The 24,954-nt window shown below is 40.8% G+C and overlaps 1 protein-coding gene across 1 annotated transcript in view; it reads right to left on the minus strand.

Annotated features, from left to right (window-relative positions):
- LRMDA (leucine rich melanocyte differentiation associated) overlaps nucleotides 1-24,954 on the minus strand; it is a 1,042,563-nt gene that overhangs the window by 856,113 nt on the left and 161,496 nt on the right. The gene's annotated exons all lie outside the window — the stretch shown is intronic.

Raw genomic sequence — 24,954 nt, forward strand, 5'->3', positions numbered from 1 at the left:
ACAAGGGGACAGAAGGGGACTGAGATCCAGTCTATGCCCTGCTCTCCAAACTCAGATCCTACTTACGGTTGCATCCACAAAAGAAAAGGGATACCTTTTCCAAATTCTCCCAGTAGCACTGTATGGCTGTCTGCTAATGAAGTTACCTGAATAAAACCAGAGTAAGTCATTCCCAAAAGGACAATAGTATATGATTCCACTCATAAAGGTTGCCAGGGGTTGAGGGGAGTGGAGAACAGTGAGTTATTCTTTAATAAATACAGGGTTTTGGTGTGAGAAGAGAAACTTCTAGAGTTAGATGGTGGTGATGTTAACATACTTAATGCTGCCTAACTAAACACTTAAAACTGGTTAAATGGTTATTTTACGTTATTATATTTTACCATAATAAAAAGGAACACAAAGAGTTGACCATTGCCAGCTCCTCCCCACCATGGACCCTGGGATACCGATTCTGATGGTGGACAGGTGTTCTATTAGCCCAGGCCACTAGTCCAGCAACTGAGAGCAGATCCCAACTGTGCCCACCAGACATGCAGCTACAGAAAATATGCTCAGGCCACTCCTCTGACACCCACTTTTTGCCTCCAAAGGACTTAGAAGAGTCGGGGCTTCTCCCAAAGGATCATGGCCCCTCTCGCCTGTGCTCCTGCTGCCTAGCCGTGTCTACCCCAGCCTCTGCTGGCTGCCTCCCTGCCCCATCTGCAACCCATGCCAAGCCCTGGGGGAGAGGCCTACTCACCAGAATCCACCTCCCACCCAGAACAGCTCCTTGCTCCACATGCTTCAAGTTCAACTCAGGAAGAAGAAAAGTTTGCGACTCCTTTGATTCTGAATTTGTGGTAAAATTAAGTTTTGGCTGGGCCAAAGAAAGGGTTTTCTGTGAAAACTTACCATGTAAACAAGACTTGAGGGGGAAATGCTCACACGAAGAGAAGAAATGATTCTTAAAGGTTTTTGTTCAACAATACATTTTATGGAACGTTTCTGGCCCATTATAAAGACATTAAAGAAAACACATCATGTCAGGATTAGGAAACTTGGTCCTGCCTCTGCCATTCAAACAGAGGCTGGTCCTGCACAAACTGTAGCCACAGAGTTGAACAGAGAATTTCCCAAGTGCTTCTGGCCACCATCAGACTATGAAATTCATATAACATACTTTATATATTTACATACACAAGAATGTGTTTGTACTTGTGTGTGTGTGTGGTATCTGGAACATGTATGTAGTATATGTATCTTGCACAGGTGGGTATGTGCTCAGTGTGTGGATATGTGCATAAACATGAGTTAATATGGTATGTATGTACATGTCTACACATGTAATCATGAGGTCTGCTTCTGAATAAAAAGAATATGTCATTTATTTCAAAAGGTGATAAAGTTGGAATCACTGAATCTCATGCTTTTGAATGGTTAAAATGGCAAATTTTGTTAGGCATACTTTCCCACAATTTTTTTTAAATGATATAGATGTATTTCTCTTAAATCATTAATCATGTATACCGATTCTGAAGATGTAGTTCAGTACAGACTGTCTGAGTTAGCAGGGTTTGCACTATTGAACTATACCACCCACTGCACCCTGATTACCTTCAAATGTAAGCCAGGAATTTCTGTATATGCCAGACCTGGGCCAAGTCCCAGGGACTAGGCATTCCTTCTGGCCAATGAAAGGTAACAACCTCACCATCTGCACACTAGGGAGGCCCTCTTAGCAGAGATGGTGACTATTGATGCCTGTTTCCACAGAAGGACCACAAAGAACAGGTCTATCAGGGCCTGGATGTGACTCAGCTTACACTGGAGCTTCCGAAAAGCAAAACTCATCATGTGCACACTTGGGTCTTCTCACCTGGCCCAGGGCAGAGATCCTTCCACATCCACAAAACTTAAAGATGCAGATTTTATCCCAACTTTACACTTAGATGAACATGAGGATCAAAAATTTCCTTACAGAGAAGAAAGGTGCTGCATTCTCTTAAGATGCTGAATTTGCTCCTTTTAGAACTAGGCACTGGAGGGGAGAGATTGACAGGGAAGAAAGACGACGAAACAGCCACAGTGTTTGAATACAGCTTTTGCTACCAATACTTTTGGTTTGAGTCCCTGATTCTAACTCTACCTTCCAGCCTGGAGAGGGCTGTCTACCTGGTAGAACAAACCCAGATGCTAATTATCTCAAGGGTAGATGCCTTATTAGGTGTGTAAAATTAACGGTAGCACATGAACATACTAGGGAGAGCTAACAAGAAAATGAAGGTGAGGTAGCTTTTTGAGATGCTTGTGCAGGTGACGAGACTAAGTGGAAGGTCACTACTAGTGGCAAAGAGCTGCTGGTCAAAGTCTCTGGAGACCATGACTTGGAATGGAACCCTTGACTAAGACAGGTGACCCATGCAGAAACAGTAACAGAAGGGTTTTTTTGTTTTGTTTTGTTTTTCCTTAAGAAACAGGGAACAGAGAGGAGCTAGAGTCTGGTGTGAAAAACAAGTATGAACTGACTCATTAGCCTCCCCCTCTCTCAAAGGGTCATGCTTCCCACTTTACAGTTAGTGGCCCACACTGCTTCCCAAATTAAGCAACTCTTTCTCTGCAATGAACATATGGAAGACACATGGGATTCTGTCTGGCTACTGGGATTTTAATAAAAATCTATAAAAATGTAAGGTGTGCACACAATGTTTTCATGTACACATAGTGAACTGATGACCAGTCATGCTGATTAACATTCCTTCTCTTTGCACAGTTCCCATTTTGCATACGTTTAGTGACAACACTTAAGAGACACCGTTTTAGCAAATTTTAGGTGTACAATACAGTATTATTAACTACAGACATGATGCTGTACATTAGGTCTCCAGAACTTATTCATCTTCCATAACTGAAACTTTGCACCATGTGACCAACAGGGCCCATTTCCTGACCCAGCCCCGCCCCTGGTAACCACTCTTCTATTCTCTGCATCTATGTGGCTAATTATTTCAGATTCCACAGAAGAGACATCATGCAGTGCTCTCCTGGACCTGGCTTCTTTCACTTAACATAATGTCCTCCAGGCTCATTCATGTTGTTACCAGGGAGGGAAGGAGGAAGGAAAGGAGAGAGAGTAAGAGTGAGAGAGTAAGAGTGAGAGAGTGAGAGTGAGAGAGTGAGAGTGAGAGAGAGTGAGTGAGAGAGAGAAAGATTTTCACAATTTCTTATCCATTCATCTATGAATGGACACAGGTTGTTTCCACCTCTTGATTATCTAGGTATATATCCAAAAGAATTAAATCAGTATCTCAAAGAGGTATCTGCACTCCCATGTTATGACAGCACTATCCACAATAGCCAAGATATGGCAACTGGTTTTTAACCAGTCTAACTGACCTCTTCATGGTTGGACACCCACCAGGAACAACCACAGAACTGGTTAAAAACAGAAATTTGGGGATGCACCAAAACCTACTAATAAGAATCTATAGAAGTGGGGCCCAAGAATCTGTACTTTTACAAGTCCAGGATTTGGATACCACTAAGTCACCTTGCCTGTTTTCATATGAGAAACAAAGCCAGTGCTATTAGCACAAAACCTAAACAAATCAAGGATTTCTCCTAAAAAAGAAAAAGATGTTTACTTCTAAACAAATGCCCTAGCATTTGTTTACAGATCATTAAATGTAGAGAGAAAGAAGGTTAGAAATCTAAGAAGATCATGTGTTGAAAACTAAAACTGGAAGGACCAGGAATAAATTAATCTCCATTAAATTGACCTCCATTATAAAATTATCACCTGCATCAAAAGAAAAATATAGTTCAATATAAGGACCATCCCAAGAAATACATTACATAAAATGACTTCCCATCTGTACTAGCTTTAACAATACATAATTAAGACAATAAATCTGCTGAAGGGAAAATATCATGTAAGTCAATCTTGTTCATTCATATGTAACAGACTGGAAATTTGTAAAATTTTAACAGGATTTACTTTCCTATCATAGGTCAAGAAAGGCCTTGTTGGGCTGGGGTCATAGCTCAGTGTTAAGCACTTGCCTAGCACGTGTGAGGCACTGAGTTTGATTCTTAGCACCACATTAAAATAAATTAATTAATTAAATAAATGTCCACTGACAACTACTATACACACACACACACACACACACACACACATATATGTGTGTGTATATATATATATATATGTATATATATATATATATATATATATATATATATATAAAAGAAAGGCCTTGGGCCAGGGTTATAGCTCAGTGGTAGAGCACTTGCCTCACATGCGTGAGGTACTGGGTTCGATCCTCAGCACTCCATAAAAAAAAAAAAATTAAAGGTATTGTGTCCATCTACAACTAAAAAGGTTTTTTTAAAAAAGGCCTTATTCATAATGTAAGATAGGAAAGACAATAGAAGATAGCTGAAACCCATAAGGACAGTTCTTAAATGTCTTAATTGCTTTAGAAATAACCATTTCAATAAAATTTTATGACACAATGCCAAATATTTTTAACTAGTCATTAAAACTATCCTAAGATTTTCTATTGTAGACTTTGATATCTAATTCAAATGACTGTACAAATTTGAAAGCTTATGAAATCAATTTTCCATAGAATATAATTTGGGCTTCACTAATCCAAACTGGCCTGCTTCCTAATTAGGCTGAATTCATGGGATTTTACTATAATATACTGCCAAGTCAAATTTTCAAAACTTGGAACTTGGTGCTGTTTTGGATTATCATATCAGCCCTTCCCTCCATCAGCAGAGATGACCGGAGGTTGCAAGTACAATAAATATTTAATGGATGGCAACACTGTCCCTTGCCCCCAGAAATAGAGACGCAGACACAAACATCCCTTCAGATCTATTTGTAACTTGCTTTCTGCCCTCTCTCTTGCCCATGGCAAGTAGTGAATTTTCACAGTTCAAAGAGAAATGCCAATCGACTCACTCAAGCCAAAGGTAAACAGAAAGGAAGTGAGAAGAAAGGAACAAAAAAGAAAGAAAGTAAACGACCGTGGCAGCTTTGGGAAACGTGCCAAGAGATCACCCCCTCCTCCAAATGTCCCTAACCCCCAGCACATTTGAAATCCAAAGGTACAGTGGCAGTCCAGGGCTTCACGAGGGACACAGCGCATCCCTGTGAGAGACATCAGAGCTGATGCAGCCCAGAGCTGTCTCGGCACTTAGCTAGAAGCTGGGGGTCGGAGAGAAGGAGGAACCAAGGTCTGAAACAGGGTTTTTTTGTTTTCTGGTTTTAACACTCTGACCGCACCTTTGTAGTAAAGGCCCATCGGGAGCTCTGACGTTTTTCTTCCATTTGTGAATCACTGGAGGAGAAACGAAGCCAGTGGTAAGAGCACTGACATCCCCCCTTCTCACACACCTCACCCGGCACACACAGGGTCCTCTGGTCCCACCTGGCTTGGTCCGACAGAGGAGGTCAACAGCAGGGAACTCTGACTTCACCATCAGGAAACGGGTTCTTTGGAAGAAGGGTGACACTCGGAAGTCAGCCTTAATTCCCACTACCACCGCCTCCCCAGCTGGTCACAGGATGAGGAAGAACCTGGATGCTGGAGCCAGAGAGATGCGGCTTTCCATCCCAACTTCACCTCCTCCCCCATGTGACCTTAGATAGGTTCACTAGTTTCTGTGACTCTGTTTCTTCATTTCTAAAATGCTGATCATTGCCAGGTACAGTGGCCTACTCCTGTAGGACCAGCCACACAGGAGGTGGAGGCAGGAGAATCACAAGTTTGAGGCTAGACTCAAAGCCTTAACGGGACTGTGTCTTAAAATAAGACGGCCGGGTGGTGTAGCTTCATGGTAGAGCACTTGCCCAGCATGCTCGAGGCCCTGGGTTCACTATCAAGTATGGCAAATAATAAAAATAAATAAATAAAATTAATACCAAATGCTGATCATCGTGTTTGCTGTAGCCATACCCCAGCAGCAGCAGCAACCACAGGAAGGGCTAGAACATGCCCGGAAAGAATGCCTTAGGGCAAGGTCCTGGTTGTCGCTTTCAAATCTCATCAAAGTGTCCAACAAGTAGCCTTTCGATGTGCTTATTCTCTTCCTTTCTCTCCACCCACTGCTGGTGAAGACAGTATTAAAATATGATGTAGAAACTTTCTGAGTGCTATTGTCTGCTTGGGACCAACATGGAAACTTTTGAACAGATCCAGATGGAGACTAGGCTGACTCTTGAGTGGAGCACGCTGTAAACTACAGAATGAACAGGCCATCTTCTCCATTCTAACAGCGACTATCATCTCACCTACTGGAAATCCAACCCGCAGCAGGAACACCATCAAGAAGAAAGGACCCTTGAAGGTGACAGTCAGATCTAAACTCAGAGAAATGGATCTAGAACTCCAAATTCTTCGTACCTCCCTTGGCCTGAGACTCCTCCAGTACACAAGTCTGTAGTCACCTAAATGTGGCAGCATTCCTAGTTTATTTTTGTCACCCCTAAAGAAGGACACCCAGGCTGACAGTAAGCAAGTTGCCTCAATGAATTTCTCCTTTTCTATGCAATACCACAAATGTCTGTAAGCATCGTGTCTCCTTTCGGTTCCCCAGTACTCACTTCAAGGATGAACTTCCAGATGGCTGCGGGATCTCTCTGACTCTACCTAGGAAGGCAGTAGGAGGAGTAGCTGGGAGATGGCAGTAATAATGATAAACATGAACACTGACAAATAAATTGAATTTCTGTATCCCAGTGGGTCTGAAAAGCAGCTCTGGCCCCATTCTAATATTCCCCAAATTTCATATCTTTCACTGTATTTCACCCCAAGGAAGTTCAGCATTTCTACTGTAACAGATAATCTGTATTACTTCTTCCTGATGCTCTGAAATCTCCAAACTAAATATGATCCTCTTCCAAGAAACAAAATTTGTCTTGACCTCCTCTTTCCAAGCAATGGGCTTGATCTTAGGGAATACGAATACCCCCCCCCCCCAAAAAAAATGATGGCATTTTTAAACTGAAAAAACTGAAAGCACATGGAGGGGGTCACAATCCAACTGGTATAAAATTGGGGACCACAGAGGTCAAATGACTTGCTCATTATTACACTGCATGGGGGAAGGCAAGAACCCAAATCTCCTGGCTCAAAATTCACTGTTTTTCTCCTATTACAGCATGCCGCATCAAAATCCAAAACTTCCTGGCTAGATTTCTAATAGCTCAGCTGATATGTATCAAGATCCTTGGCTATCCTCACAAATCCAGCACCAGGGACATAGTTCTGGTGCACAAGAGAAAATAGTTTCATGATCAAAAAATCAAAATGACACCTTGATTTTTAAAAAACAGAATACAACATCCATTACTGAATCGCCTCCCTGGTCGGGCACAATTCCTTAAGTGTGGGGTGTGGTGAGAGGGCACTCTAATACAAGCGGATTAACCTGGGGTTCCAAGGACATGTTGAGGGGGATCCATGAATCTCATGTCCTCCATCTGGATATGTTCCAAAGTGTTCCATGTTGGCTCATATGAATTTTTATGTTAACATGCATTTTTGTGAGACAGTCATCGTATTCATTAGATTATCAATTATTTCATCTTAAAATACTAGGAATCCCTAACCTAATACAATTATTCCCTCTTTTTCTGAGGTTTTGTCTTATGAATTTCACAACGCCCCCTTACCTCCATTCTCCTTAAAGTGCTTTATATGATATTAGAATTGATTCAGTAATATTTGGGAGGATTTTCTGAACATCCAGACTCTGACCATAATGCTGCAGGCCCTGGCTAGCAGCTACCAGCTAAATATCAAGTTGGCCCTGGGTATTGCTACTGACTGTGGTTGACAGAACTCTTTTAAAAAGTACCTTCTTAATCATGAAATAGGCCTTAAACTTGACTCAATTTAAAAGAGAAGCTCCTGAGATGAAATTTTCATGATTTTCCTTCTTCTCCTAAAATCCACTTTATGAAATAGTGACTTTTAAAAAACTTTAAGGTCAGGCTGACTATATCCAGAATGGTAAGATTCTGAAACATATAAGCCGTGGCTATTAAGCACTAAGATATAAGGGTCCTCTTTAGCAGAAAGCTGGGTTACTGTATAGTTGAAACCTAACTATCCATCATAAACACCTTCAATACATTTGAAATAGCAGGGTGGACAGCTTCTCTCACACTGAGGGTCATTTATGAAGCGATCAAAGGCTGTAGTGGGAAAAAGAAGTATGAAGAGGGACAAGGCTTTATAGAATGAATAACTTTTCTCATTCTCAATATTTCTTAGGTTCTTTTACAACAAATTGCTTGGCTCTTGAGAACAGACTCATAAAAGAAGTGAAATACATTTTCTATCCTGAATCTGAACTTATTTTTTTTAATATATAAAGTTGTAATGACCCTTTCCAAACAATATGAGCCAACACTTCAAAAATTTCCATTGTTTCAAAGATACAAATGACTCTGAGCATCGACGTCTAGCAGCTGAAGGAAGAGGGAAAACACATGAAAGTCATTTGAAAGACATCTCCCAGGAGTTAGGCTTGGAAACTGGAAAAGCCCAGGCATCCCCCTACCTCGATCAGTGGAGTTTTCCAAATGACTAAGGGGATCAACAGTGGAGAAGGGCCGGGCATTTGAACGTTATAAAGGAGACTCCGTATTAGCCCCTAGAGAGAGAATCCAACGTGCAGCTTCTTTATGGCTGACCGACCTCTCTAAGACTCGGCCCTACCTTCAGTGGAAGGAAACCAAACCAAAACAATATCTTCAAGCAATTTACACACAATTCAAACGGAATTTCTCCAGGCTCAGAAAATTTGAACTTCATTCACTCCATATGCTATTTCAGTCCTTCCTTTTTCGCAAATAGAACTTCGAGACAAGCAGCCATTTCTTAGTCACTCAAGATCAAAATCCCTTCTCCCTTAACCTCAAATCATTAGTGACAGTAACTGCGCATCATTTGGAATGTTGGGGGATTATTTCTTCCTCCCAATAAGAAACTCGACTGGATATATTTTGAAAAGTGTCTCCGCAGCCCTATTCAATGCCTCTTCCATCGGCGGCAGACATGAGAGATATGATTTGATCTAGCAATGAGTTCCCGAAACCGGGATTTAGGAAAGCTAACAATAGCTCAATTGGGTAATTATCAATCACTCAAGATAATATTCTGGAAGAGAAAAGATACTACACAGAGCATTTTTCTCATGGAGAAAATAAGCTTTTGAAGTAGAGGTGGTCACCCACACTGCCTAAGTCAAAATTCGAGTCTTCACAGAAGATGGTGTAACACACTCCGGTCAGAAAGACCCTAGGTCAAATCTTAACTTGGCCGACAGATCTTGAGCAATTTCCTTATCTGAAGCTCAGTTTCACCACTTGTAAACTGGTAATGATGATGATAGTAATAATACCTAGCTCACAGTGTTGAAATCATTAAATGAGATAATACATGTAAAATACTGAACTCGGTGCCTAGCACATGGTAAGCACTCAAAAGATGTCAATTCAGCTATTATTACTAGGTTTTTAATGACCAAAATCAACAAATGGAAAGCAAGGTCCTAATTTTGCCTTCCTTGTAATTTTATTCCTGGGTACAAACATTCCCTTATGTTTGCCTGTTTTTCCACCAACAAACAAAAAACTCTTCCCCTGGGGGAGGCATTACAACTGCACAGAACATTTTGAAAGTGCCCATTATCCCCTTTACTTTCTCAGGAATTGGACTGTTCTGAACTTTTTCATTCTCCCCACCCCCACCTTCCATTGTTGTTCCCAAGGGGTCAAATTAACTTACAACAAAATCAGCATTCCTGTTCCCTAACTTTAAGAAGGAATCAGAATTCCCAGGCCCAAGGCGTCCCTTTGAGCAGCTCAGAGGCATCTCAAACCAACAGGCAAGAAAGAGCAGCCATTCATGGAACAAATAAATGATTTGCATTTCCAAGGATGTGGGGAAACATATTAGTTATAATTAGCAAACACACAGAGTCCCCGTGACAGCTTCACTTTACAAACCCTTGAATGTTTGACAAGAAAAGGTCATGTTTTGTAAAATCCTCAAAAGGTCATTCAATAACAAATCACATGAATGAAATCGCAAGGGTTCAGGGAGGTTAACAGAGACACCACTGGCAGTAAAGTGCGTTTTCAAGGTAAACAAGGAAAGAGGGAAAGCGGCCTGGCCTCAGCTCTGGAAGGGGAGAAATACAAGCAATCTCTAATTTACCAAACACTATAATTTCAAGACATTTTCTCTGTACTTGGTGGTTTAACACTGAATGTTATTTCTCGTGTTCAGCACACTTGGGGGATTAGCAGATAACAGCCCAGCGACGTTTCAGCAGTTGTTCAAAAGGTCTGGGCTGATCTCAGCTGAGGCTTTCTTTTTTATTTTTTATTTAATGCATCTCGGGAGTTGGTTCTACTAAGACAAATAGGTGGCCACATATGAAGTATATGCACGCCTATGAATGAACCCCCAGCAGCATGGCCCACACCCCACATGCACCCCAAATCTGGAAACTTGGGCCCAGAAGCCTTTTCTTCTGACACTTTGACCTGCTCATGACCTCTTCCTTCCCAGGTCTATTTTCTTCTTCAACAAGAGCCAGCAGTACATCTCTCACAGTCAGGAACAACAAAGGCTTGTTTATATAGGGTAATTTAGCTACAGGATCAGCAGCCAGAGAAGGATGATGTATCTGGTCCACAGGTCAAAAGCACAATTCAGACGTGCAGGGGACAGGTTTAAAGGAGGGCTCCCGAGGGGACAGGGCCAAGGGGCAGACTGCCTTCCAGAAACTAGGACCAGTGCAAGGAAAGTGGGAGCATCCTCTAAACTGTTTCAGACTCGGTGCACCCTTCACACTTGCTGGTAGTTAAAACTAAGAACTCTGTGAAAAAAGGTGCTGGAGCCTGAGATCAAGCAGACAGGGAGCACAGAGCCCAGACCTCCCAGAGGAGACAGTCAGCCCTCAGAAAGTAGGAAGAGGCTTGGAACGTGGCAGTGGAAGACCTAGGACCTGATTTGCTTTCTAACTTTGTGACCAACCTAGGCCTCAGTTTTCCTATTTTTAAAATGGGCTCATACTCAGTCTTGCTTACTTCTGAAAGAAAGAAAAAAAAGAAGATGATAGTGCTAGGGAAGCCACGTGTTATTTCACACCAGGAAGGAAGAACTTGGGGGAGCAGTCCTGACTGATCACCATTCACATCCATGTCTTCCTCCAGCCTCAGATTCTCATGGAAAAACCACTTTCTAAGGCAGCTCATGTGGCAATTTGAATTTTAGTGAACTAACGTTAACTGAAATTTAAAATTCAGTTCCTGGGTCACAATAGCTACATTTCCAGTGCTCAATGGCTACCCATGGTTGATCACTCCCATATTGGACAATGGAGATAGAGAACATTCCCATCATCATGGAACATTCCACCAGGCAGCACAGCTGAGAGCTACTTGCTCCAGGTGAAGAACAAGCCTTGCCAAGCTATCACCCTCTCCATGGCCATCCCACTTCGCCCCAGGTTCCTGCATCCTGTACCCACCCTAAGACCGTCCTCTGCACACATCCCTCTCACCTTTACAATTACCTGCCGACCATAAAACCCTACCAGGCTGGCGACTGTTTGATGAGAATGACGGTCAGAACCAGGACACCTCACTTTGTCTTTCTTGCCAACTATTTTAGCTTATTTGCCACGAGTACAGGGTATAATTAATATCACACAGGAGCCAGCATTGTCATTTTTCAAATCATTTCCCTGGAAATGTTCTACACCTCTTAATGGCCCTGCTAATGCTGTAGCTGTCATGTTTTGGACAGCTGCACTTTTACAAGACAAACTCTGTAGCGCCAGGAGACTCTCTGCAGACTTTTCAGCTCAGAGGCTCGGAGGCCGTGCACGCCAGCCGGTAATGGCTAGATGGAAATCTTTGATTAATTTTTTTACCTCTTGGTGCTGAGTGTTCCTCAAGTGTCACCTTCCCGGCTTCCATCCCCAGCCACCTCGCCCCTTCTTGCCCTCTTCCTCCCCTCACCTACCTCCCCTCTTCTATGCGGCCTGATGGACAGGGGATGAGTGAAACAGGTCCAAAGCATATAACTGATTAAAGCCAGGACACTCCATCCAGAGGTGAAGAGGCCTACACATCTGGATAAAAGCCAGGCCTTTTTGCTAAATGCCACACACTGAGAAAGTGTGGCCCTTTGTGCCTATGATTTTATCTTTCAGGAGTAAGGTTTTTTTTTTTTTTTCCTCTCTGACAACTTCTTAGCAAAAGGTTCAAATTTCTCTATGTCCTGGGTATGTGCGAGGAAGCGAGGAAGGAGGAGGACAGGAAAGGAGTTATATTTGAAGGCTCCCAGGAGCCACACACAAGGCAAGCAAGGGTAATCTGAACCACACCAAATTTTTATTAAGGGAAAAGGAATGAAGACGCTTTCAAACAAGAAGGAGATGCTCGCCAGATCATCTTAGGTAGTAACAGAGCATTTTGCTGGTGTTTTTTGCAGGTTAAATTTTTTTCTTCCAATAACTATTTAAAATAGGGGGAGAATTTTGGGTCGAATGTTATGCCAGCGACTATGTCATCCTGCACTGTTCAGAAAAGCCCTCTCTACCGAGGCCTTAGGTCTTAAAAGGCAGCTAAAGCTAGTCTGGGGACATGGCTCTTTTTTGTAGGCTAAACAGAGTGTCAACTCTCTGCTCCTTTAATACCGTGTTTATTAGTGATCCACAGCCCAGGGAGAGACGAGCTCACAACTTCCTTTCACGCTGCGTCTGCAAAATGCTACAGAAAGTCGGACTCATCAGTGAAGCAGCAGGTCCCTTGGTTGAAACCAGCCAGGCCAGAAAAGTGACATGAACAGGATGCTGCTAAACATGCACAATTCGAAAATACACACTGTATTCTCTTCTGCATGATTTGCTGCCATTTAAAAGACAATAAACAGCAACTTTAGATTGCTAACAACGTGTCATTTAAGGTTTGTTGTTGCTCAACATCAAGAAAAATCAATGCTGGCTCTACGGGGGCAGCAAACCCCGAGAACGGAGCTCCATTTCAGGTCTGTTTGAACTCATTTCCTTTCTCCATGGTTGCCCCCTTGTACTCCCCCTCAGGCGTCCCCTCACAGCAGGCTGACAGCTTGACACATTGACAGCTCGCACTGAATGACAACTGATTTGTACAAATTTCAAGCCTTATAAATCTACCTGTCACAACAACAACATAAAAGCGCCCAGGCCCAGCAGGTAATTCAGAAAAAGCTTCCCTTGACGGCACTTTCTGAAAAGCAATGGCGTGCCTCCTGCCAAAAATTCCAACTATCATCCTTGTATAACTTTGAATAAAAATTCAGGGCCCATTTTCTTGCCAACAGGCTACCAATCGTCTTATTTAAAGATTAAAAAGAGTGAGCGGCAAAGAGGGGGGAAGAACATCCACACAATTTCATTTTCTACTGATATGAAAGTCACACCACCTGCTAAGCCAGGATTACCACACCGTTTTTCTCTTCAGTGCTCAGAAGGAGTAAATGATGGAGGCTTTTTACGGTATTTAAACAATATCCCAGATTGCAGGGACTGAGCTTCCCAGCACCCTCCTGGCTCACCTGGAGCCAGTCCTGCTGCCAGGCAAGGTGTTGGGACCAGTGAGGGGCTGAGACACAGGGGTCCCAGCCATTGGCCATTGTTTTAACAACCCCAAGATTCCTCCCAAACAAAACCCTCACGTCTCTGGAGCCCCACTCGGTCCACCCCTTTTCTTACTAAAATGATGGAACTGCGTAACATATCATCTCATCGCCGCATCTTTAATATGAAAGCACAATAGGAGTTGAGGATTTGTTCTTCATCTTTAGGTGTGGGTTTTACAACAGGTAGAACCCTGAAGAAGAAAAATTGAGCAAAATAAGGAACAAAGGACTCAAAGAAGAGAGAGAAATTAAAGCACAAAAGTGCTTAAACAGGAAAGAGAAGTTTATGAAAACCTCTCTTAACTTCTACTAGTCAAGCTCTTCCAGTTTCACTTAATGTACAAACAGGTGTACGTGAAAAGTGGTTGACAGGATTTCTCACGCATCACGTTGCTCACGTTAACTCTCCCAGCACAACTCGTAGGCAGAAAAATTGACGTGGTTTTGCCTTTGAGCGTTTGGTGGGGGGACACTGGTACGGTGAATCCTAGGGAGAAGATGTGGACAAGGCTGAGGGCAAAGTGAGTGACCCTCCCCCAACAGGTAGAACTCAGAAGCCACAAGCCTTCCAGCAAAGTCACAGTGCAAGTCACCTCCCTCTTCAGCAGAGGCAGACAAAACTAAGTGAGGAGCACAGACGCTGAGGACAGGTGTTTTGGTTTCAAAGCCTGGCTTGTCCCTCTAGGAACTGTGTTCACTTTGGGTGAGTTATATTTACACTGTCTCTGTACTTCAGCTTCACCACCCGTAAAGTAGGGATCATGATCATACCTACCTCAGAGAGTAGGAGGACTGAATGCCTGTGAAATATTCACAGTAAGCAGTATCTTTTCAATTATTCATTCACATAGGCACAGAAAGTGATATGTGCTATGAAGAAAAAAAGATTATTATATCATCATATTATTAACTCTAGTACTCTTTCAGATTCCAGAAATATAGTTGTCCCTCCATGTCCACAGGGATTGGTATCAGAACCCACCTAAAGATACAAAAAATCCATGGATGCTCGAGTCCCTTTTATAAAATGGTGCAGTATTTGCATATGACCTACACACATCGTCTCTAAATAACCTAAATACAGTGGAATGCTGTGATGCTGTGTTATTTAGGGAATAATGACAAGGAAAAAAGTGTCTATATGTTCAATACAGATGCAGTTCTTTGAAAATATTCTCAATCCACAGTTGGATGGATCTATAGATGTACGAGCTTCCAGGATAATAAAAATGGGGGTGGGAATAAAGGGAATAAGCCCTGAAAGTGTTGTAACTATTTGGTTAAAATATGCAGATTAGAGATCTTTTTGGCCAGCCTGTATTTCTTTCCTACCCTATTTTTGAAATAAATTTCTTTATCTACTCTTTCAACTTGCTTCTTTGAGAGCTCATGACTGATGAAGCCATCCAGTGTGTGTTGGGAAAATTTGTATTAATTTAGAAATACATAATTTCGTTGTCTTCATATCATTTATCACTCAGAAATACTATGATTATATGAATTATAAAGTAAAAAATCTTATACACATAATATACACACTAATATATGAATAGATATTAAATATGGAAAGAAAAGAGATTACTTTGGCCCAAAATATAGCTAATGTCAGTATTAGTTGGCTAATGTGAGATTTAAATCAGAGAATAAAAGATGTCATGCCCACTGTCAAATCAACTGAACCCTAAAACATAACCAAGAGTAGATTATCCCAATTATCTGATCTAAGTCCCAACATGTAGTATTCTTGTTATTAATCTTCTCAATTTGGTTAGTGTCAAGACTGATATGAACCAGCTGAATTTCAGCTTCTGACAAGGAACAGAAATCAACAAATCTATTATTTTCTAACTATCTGTGTGACTAAGAACAAGTGTTTTGATGATGGGCCATTAGCAATAAAACTGGGTTTGAATTTCACAAGCATTTTTTAATTTCAAAAGATTTGTATTTTATAATAAGAAGCCAAAATCAAAATTTTCACATAAAAATAATTGATAAGGCATAAACCAAAAACAACTATAGAATGAGATGAAGAGAAAACAAGAAAATGCCTGTGAAAACTGATGAGAATAATAATTTACATTAACTAAATCAGTCTTCTTTCTCATCTTTCATCAATATAAGGTGAACGTGGGAGCAGGTGAGACATGGGAGCAGGATAAAACAAGGTATCTCAGGTAAATTTCATGTTTGAGCCAATATCCACCCAGAGTAAGTAAATGAGACTTTTCCTAGGTTAACCATTCAATTTTCAACAGTATGTGTTTGGCCTAATAAAATGATAAGTAATATTTTTGCTTACAAATGTCTTCAGAACATCAATCACAAAGATTTAACAAATACTGTCTCACATAGGCTGGGGTCCTCCTACTGTGACCGGTGAAATAACAAATCATTCAGCGGTGAACTTCTGGACTGACAAAGGCAGTATGGAGGACAGCGCTGGTCAGCAAAGTCTCACTCAGGCACAGGGAAAGTACTCAGAAAAAATAAGCAGGAAACTTTTAGCTGCAGAACATATGATGTCTTGTCAGTATTTTATCATCGTGAGTATGTTTTAACTATTTGCTTCCTAGGAATAAAAACCAGTGCTTTCAAATGTGTTGGCCTTCAGTGCCTATGAAGTTTGTTTCTCCCCAAGAGGCCTCTTATGGAGTTGCTTTCTTCTCCATTTGATTAAGGGCCCAACTGGGACCTCAGAATGGTATCCATCTTTAGCCATCGGTCCAAGGAGGCCAAGAGGCTTCAAACCACAGTGGTACTTCCTTGTATCCTAGGAGAAAGCCCCACCTACTACTCACTGAGAAACCCACTAGAACTCTAGAATTGCTGGCTTCCCTGGGCCCTAGCACATGGTCCTCTGGTTCAGGATGACTTCCTCCCCTGCCCTCTCAGCTACACATCAACAGGTGTGCCCCACGACAACCTGAGACATTTTCAGTCCTCCAACCAATACCTTGAGAAGAGTGGCTGGGTTTCTACTACTTGTGGATCTCTGTCCACATTTGCTAGGACAAAGGACCCAGTTGATCCAATCTTCCCATACAACTTGGTCAAAAGACATTTTCCTTCTATCTGAGGTCATGTGAAAAGCCACACCATAAGTCACCAGGGAAGGCTGAGGATCACCCCCAACGTCTCCTCACCTCCATTTATAAGAAAAGTCATCTGAGGCCATAAGCCACTTAATTAAGTACCACCTTCCCAGGTAAAGGCCACCAAGAGTCCAGGCTTGGTTCCCCCAAGGGCAAGACAAGAGAGCTGGCCAGGAAATAAGGGAGAGAAGATCCAAGCCACTGGCTTGAACTTCCATGGAATCAGTAAATTTTTACCACTTAGGATAAGCCACGTTATTTGTAACTGTCAGAGGAAGGAAAATCTGTAATTGTTAAGGGGGATGAAGCCTGTGCAAATTCTTTCCTGTGCAAAGTGAACAGTCAATCACTTTTATAAGGACAGCAACAACTGAAACTATCCATTCGTATACTTTCCTTTAGTCAACAATATTACCTTTAGTAATCTGGGGAATGTGCATCCATAAATTACAGAAAGTGTTATTGCATTGCTGAATAAACAGCAACATTTCCATCAGGAGCAGCAGTGGCAGCCCCACAAAGGTATAACAAACAGACTCAATCATTTTCTTGTCAAGCTTTGCAATGACTGCAGAGTTTACTGCTGGAGATAATGTTGCTTTCCTCAGCATTGTGTGCCAAACTGCAAACTGCTTATTAAAACAAAACCTCTTTTTCAGAGCAGCATGAGTTGGATAATCACTTATTGCACTCAAGAAAAAACAGGTTTGGTGCCCAGAGGAGGTTAACAATCAGGCATGTGTGTTAACATTTGGTTGGTAAAGACTGGTTAAAAAATAAATTAGCCAATGTCAGGGTGGGAAGGGGAAGGAGGTGACTTATTAAACATTGCTGCCCCCAGGTTGACTATTTTCCTTATGACATCATTCAGTTTTTCTGACAATGTGTTCCACAGTACTGACTTAGTGTGCCTGATAGAAGCTTTAGCATAGTGGTTCAGAGGGAGGATGAGGAGGGATGGAGAAGATTATGGAAGGAAACCATAGAAGCAAAATGCAGCCTGCTAATCTCCAGATGAAGAAATCTCTGGAAGAAGCTACATACCAGAGGTAGGAGAGAAGACGGAAGAAAAAAGCACAGAGGAAAGCGAATAAACTTTAAGAACTAGGCATTTGTGACTAAACTATTTCTGAAGACAGCACCTATTATTACTCTTCGAAGAAATCGCTTGACATAACTAAGCCAGCAATAGCACTGAAAAACCATCCTCAATTTTCTTCGCTTAAAATAGATTGACAGCCATTTTACTGAGCCTGAGGAACAGGTAAGCCGAGATGGAGCCTGGGAGGCCCGGCATGTCAGGAGCGCAGCTCCGAGAGGAAAACCATTATTCCTGACTACAGAAGAGCTGCCCCAATACTTTTCATGGTTTTTTTTTTTTTTTTCTTTTCATACCCATTACAGATGAATTAATATCAAAGTAGGCAGACCCTCTCCCGCAGCCCCCCGCCTCCACCGTCGCCGCAGTTGGTGGCCTTGCGGTCCCAGACATCAACTATGCAGAGGAAAGCCTATACTTTGGATGTCCCTATCAGGACAGGAAATGAGACTTTGAAGACTTTATTATAACTTTGGGCAGCATATGAGGTCTAACTCCTATTGCTGCTCTAAAATGAGAATAAGTAGAAAACAAAGAAAAGCAGCAGAGTGTAGCCTGGAAAGGCAGCTGCAGTCTGCACCATCCAACTCCAGCAATGGCGGGGCTGGGAGGGCAAATGCCCAGCAGCACCCGAGCTCCAGCTGCTCCTCCCCCTGCTTTAAACCTGCTCACTGCTCTTTGCCACCTCAGGGCCCCAAGCCATGCCGTGCCCTCTGCCTAGATTGCTTTTCCTCCTTTCGCTTGGTTGATTGTTCACACGTTAGTGACTTTCTCAGAGAAAGGCCTTGCCAGACCACACCATCTAAACTCCACCCCATCTGCTCATTTTGCCCTTGTTTCTTCAGATGATTATGTCACCTGAGATTGTAAGGGTCATGAATTTACTGACATGCTTACTGCTTGTGTCCTCCACCAGAAGGTGAACTCCATGAGGGCCAAGAGTCTGTCCTCGGAGCAACACCTCCAGTACCGAGCATGCACCTGGCACTGTAAGGACTGAATGAATTACTTAACATTCATTCCACAACATGTAGAACTAGGACAAATTTGAAAAGTAAGTTACTCAAAAAATATATATTCATTCCACAATTCCAGAGAAAATATCCTGGTGAACATAAATCGGAGAACTCTGTCAGACCCAAACGATGGTTTCTGAGTGTAAACCAAGAGTCTTTATTATCAAAGGACCGTAGGGAGTCTCAAAAGATGGGACATCTTTATCCTAATATCTCTAAGAATTTACAGGACTTTTATTGCTCTTATATTAAGGGTGATACAAGCCATAGAGATTTTTGTTTTATATGTTTAAAGTGCAAAACTAAGGAAGCTGCCCATGACCTAAACAAAAAAACTTCAGTATGGAGTCAGAAAACCTAGACTTCACACCCAGCTCTGCCACCAGATGTAACTGAGAGCACACTGGCACACCTGAGGAAATAAAGGCTCACCCCACGTTCTTGGATGTTATTTTTAACATCCAATTTTTGGTACAAAGAAATAAAAATCAAAAATAGTGAATCTACAACATCCATGCTCTTCCCCAGATATAGCAAAGCTTAAGATGTTGAACCATATTTATACTAGACTTTGGTTTAAAAAAAATTACTATAGAAAGAAATGAGTTGGGCAGTGGTACACACCTGTGATCCCATTGACTCAAGAGGCTGAGGCAGGAGGACTGCAAGGTCAAGGCCAGCCTCAGCAACTTAGCAAGATCCTATCTCAAAATTTAAAAAGGGCGCAGGATGTAGGTCAATGGTAAAGCACCCCCAGGTTCAATCCCTAGTAAAAAAAAAAAAAAAAAAAAAGTGACTGCTTATCTATGTTATTATGAGGATCAGGTATATCTGGTCTTTAAAATATTTGCCACAATTAAATGCCACTTATTGTAACAGCTACCAGCCTCCAAATGCGTTTGTCACAAATTCTCACCTTTCTTCTCCTGCCAGTATTTTAATTTTCTGTTCCTCTTCCATCTTCCACGATGATTTCTTTTCATTTATTTCTCCTGATCTCCTGCCTGATTCCCCGACTGCTTTCAAAGTTGGGTAAGACGATGTCATATGCCAAAATAAATTCCAAATAAGACAACATTTTTTTAAAGGAGGCCATAAAAATACTAGAAGAAAACCAGAGAGAAGAGAAATCCATTCTACAGTAATGAAAAAAATCTAAAAGCCATAAAGACGATAAATTCAATTGCATAAAAATCAGCACCACAGAGTAAAAACTCTACACGACAACAAAAAAATGCAGAAAACAAAAAACTCACCAAAAACAAACCAGAAGACAAATTAAGTGGGGAAAAAGTGTGACTTTACCACAGAAAAAGCATTAGTTACATACAGAGTACACACATGCACATAAAGATCATACACACATGAAAACACACATACACAAAGAGCTCTCAAACAATCAACAACAAGACAAAAGCCCAATGGAAAAATGGACAAAGGACACAATCATGCAGTTCACCTAGAGGGAATTACCCATGCCTATTAAATGCATAATGGGATGCTTAACCTCATTCATAATAAGAGAAATGCAAATTAAAATACTAAGAAACCCTTTTTTAATCTACCATATTGGCATAAATCCAAAAGTTTAATAACATACGCTGTTGGTGTGGCTGTGGGAAAACAGGCATGCTCCTAACATTGCTGTGAGACTATAAATTACTTCAGCTCCTGAGGAACACAATTTGGCAATGGCTATCAAAATTACAAATGTGTATACCCTTTGACCCAGTAAGCCTATTTCTGGGAATTTAGGCTACAGATATACTTGTATCCAAAAACAACAGTTTAAGTTCATTCATTGCAGCTCTGTACTATTGACAGGAAGAAAATAAACACCAAGTCCATCAATGGAGATAAATAAACAAATTAGGAAGCATCCACTCAATGGAACACTATGCTCCCATAAAAAATTAATGAGAACGTGCTCTATGTACTGAAATGGAAGGGCGTTTTTCTTACGTGATAAAGCAAACGGCAACAACACAAGAACGTTCTCTTTTATATAAACAAAATATGGATGCCTAGTAAATACATGATATTATATGCTATCATTTTATATGTATAATAACATTAATCTTGCTTGAACATACATGTTTATATATTTAATTTTAACATTTTAAAGATTTACTAAACTAATTTATATTTAATTTTTAATTATTTAATTTTACATATACATACAACATCTAGAACTCTGGAAAACACAGAAGAAACCAGTAACAGTTACTTTCAGGGGTTGCTGTGGGAACTGTGCAAGACGAGGAACAGAATGGAAGGAAAACTTTTTATAATCTTTCATCTCAGTTTTCAAGTCATATGGGTGTATTACCTACCAAATACTGAAATTGATTAAAAACAATAATAAGCCTCCACTCAGAATATTTTTAAAAGTGAAATAAAAACAATAAGGAGGAACTTGGGAATAGAATTGACTAAATTATATTGTTTCATTGGGTGTATGTATGAATATATAACAACAAATACCACTATTGTGTATAATTATAATGCACCACAAAAGTTCAAATACAAATACATACACACACGTGCACACACACACACAAATACAGAAAGAAAGAGAGAGCGCATGCGCGCCGCTCAGATCCATGTGCTCTAAATAGGGGGACAAAGGCCCTGAATGCTTAATGGGAAGGGACTCAGGTGGACCGAACAGGAATAGAAGCAGGAGTGGAAAATTTCCATCTATTTTTGGCCCCATGACATATCACCTACAACACGCAAAACCCAGTGTACTTTTGACAAAAGCACAAAAGCCCCTGCAGGCCCCATTCTTTGGTCACTACTGCACTTCCAGGATGTCCTCTCTTTGGCTATCTTTTCTCTAGCCCTCCGAGTGATGTCTTCCTCACCTCCCTCCTCCCAGCTCCAGCATTCTACCTGTGGACAAATTCTCTCTCACTTCACCCCTCTGATATCCCGCAGCAGCTCGTTCTTAACCCCATTCAATCTTCCTTCACTCAGATCTTGCTGGGTTCACAGCAGGTGGCCAGACCAGCAACGTGGTGCTCCCTTGAGAACATGGGCGAACAAAAGAAAAAAGATCAAATGGGAAACAGTGTCTATCTAGTTTCACTAAGAAAACAGAAGCAAGAATCCATTATCCATTTCTCTTTAGCTAGTAAACAGTTGTGTAAAAATGAGACCCTGGGGATAAGATTTTAGGAATTGTACCAGAAACATCCATTGCATGCTGCTTCTTCAGAGGTTCCCAGCTCTGTCCATTGCCTGATGAAGCAGTGGGCCTAAAGGGACACACTGGAACCAATTACTCATGTTCCCAACTTTGGCTCATTGAACTAAGTCACTCAAGTGGAAGTAAGACCATCCAGAGAGATCCATAATCTCTCATGTTAGATTGGAACCACCCACCTTCCAGCCTGTCACAGTATCTTTGGATTCTAATTCTGTCATTCAAAGTGACCAAATCTAGATTATTCCCTGATTCAAGTTATCCAAAGATTGGACCAGGATATCATCAAATGTTTTAGTCATGGCAAATCTTATGGAACAACAGACAGAGGACTGTGACATACCATTACAGACCGTAAGGAAATTCTACATAATCTATTTTATATACCTTCTTACATACGTTTTTTAAAAATTTTAAGTATGCATGTGAAAGGGTTAGTAGAGTGTTAAATGCTTTCAAAAGAATGTGGAGCTACTGTTGTGTATATCTAAAAAGAACAAATTTTAAAAAAGCAAAAAAAAAAAAATGGAGAAATTGGAACCCTTGGTGGAAATGCAATATTATAAAGCTGCTATGGAAACCAGTGCAGAGGGTCTTCAAAAAATTAAAAATAGAACTACTGTATGATCCAGCAGTCATACTTCTGGGTATTCATTAAAAAAAAAAAAAAAAAACTAAAATCAGCATTTTTAAAATATTTTTTAGATGTTGATAAACCTTTATTCATTTATTTATATGTGGTACTGAGACTCCAACCCAGTGCCTCACACATGCTAGGCAAGTGCTCTACCACTGAGCCACAACTCCAGACCCACTAAAACCAAAGTGCTGAAGTGATATTAGCCCTCATGTTCAATGAAACACTATTCACAATAGTCAAGTTGTGGAAACACCCTAAATGTACATCAGCAGATGAATGCATAAATTGTTTTATATACATATACATATACATATTTATGATACATATAACATATATAAAATGGAATACATATATGTATGTGTGTGTGTGTGTGTGTGTGTGTGTGTATAGGAATACTATTAGCCTTTTTTTAAAAGGAAGAAATTTTGCAATTCAGCATGAATGAACCTTGAAGACATCATGCTAAGTGAAATAAGCCAGTCACGGAAAGCAAATACTATATGATTCTACTTATATGAGGTATCAAAAATAGTCGAGGTCATAGGATTAAAGAGAAGAATGGAGGTTGCCAGGTGCTGGGTGCAAGAGGAAATGGAGAGTTACTAACCAATAAGCATGAAATTGCTGTTGAGCAAGATGAATAATCTCTACAGATCTGTCAAATAACACTGTACCTCTAGCCAATAATAATATACCTACAACTTTGCTAAGAGCGTAGATCTCAGGTTAAATTTTTCTTATAATAATAAAATAAAATTTTTAAAATAAATAAATAAATACTGGCAAGTATGTGACACATCTAGAACTTTCATACTCTCTTGGCAGAAATATAAATTGGCAAAACCACTCTGGAATACTGTTGGGCAGTATCTGCTAACACTGAGGACAAGCATACCTTATGGGCTATTGAGTTCATCCCTAGGTATGTACCCAAGAGAAATGGGTATCTATGTTCACCAAAAGACAGATAAGAACTTCCATAAGCCACGGTTCACAATAACCCCAAACTAGAAACAATCCAAAAAACCATCAACACTAAAAGTTTTTTAAAATTTAACATATCCATAACCATGAAATAACACAGCAATAAAAAATGAAATTAAACCTCTATCTCTCACCCTGCACAAAACACAACTCAAAATGGATCAAGGGCCTAGGAATTAGACCAGAGACCCTGCACCAAATAGAAGAAAAAGTAGGCCTAAATCTTCAGCGTGTTAGCTTAGGACCAGACTTCCTTAACAAGACTCCTAGAACACAAGAAATGAAAGAAAGGATCAATAAACGGAATGGATTTAAACTAAAAAAAGCTTTTTCTCAGCAAAGGAAAACAATCAGTGTGGAAAAAAAGAGCTTACAAAGTGGGAGAAAATCTTTTCCACATGGACCTTAGATAGAGCACTAATCGCCAAAATTTATGAAGAACTTACAGGATTTTACATCAAAAATACAAATCAATAACTGGGCCAAGGAACTGGGAAGACACTTCACAGAAGAAGATATACAGGCAATTAATAAATATATGAAAAAGTATTTGATAGCTCTAGTAATTAGAGAAATGCAAATCAAATCCACCCTAAGATTTCATCTCACTCCAATTAGAATGGCTATTATCAAGAACACAAGCAATAATAGGTATTGGCGTGGATGTGGGGAAAAAGGCACACTCATACATTGCTGGTGGAGTTGCAAATTGGTACAGCCACTCTGGAAAGCAGTGTAGAGATTCCTCAGAAAACTTGGAATGGAACCACCTTTTGACCCAGCTATCCCACTCCTCCATTTATACCCTAAGGACTTAAAATCAGCATACTACAGTAATGTAGTCACATCAATGTTTATAGCAACTCAATTCACAAAAGCTAGATTGTGGAACCAACCTAGAGGTCCTTTGACAGAATGGATGGATAAAGAAACTGTGGTATATACACACAATGGAATATTATTCAGTCACAAAGAATAAAATTATGGCATTTACAGGTAAATGGATGGAACTGGAGAATATCATGCTAAGTGAAATAAGCCAATCCCAAAAAACCAAAGGCTTAATATTTTCCCTGATAAGTGGATGATCATATATAATGGTGGATATGGGTGGGTAAGGGAAGAATGGAGGAGCACTGGAGTGTGTAGAAGGAAATGAGGTGAGGGGAGGGGGCAAGGGAAGGAAAGACAGATGGTGGAATGAGACAAATATCA

Source organism: Sciurus vulgaris (genome assembly GCF_902686455.1).
Source record: "Sciurus vulgaris genome assembly, chromosome: 4".
Lineage (NCBI taxonomy): Eukaryota > Metazoa > Chordata > Mammalia > Rodentia > Sciuridae > Sciurus > Sciurus vulgaris.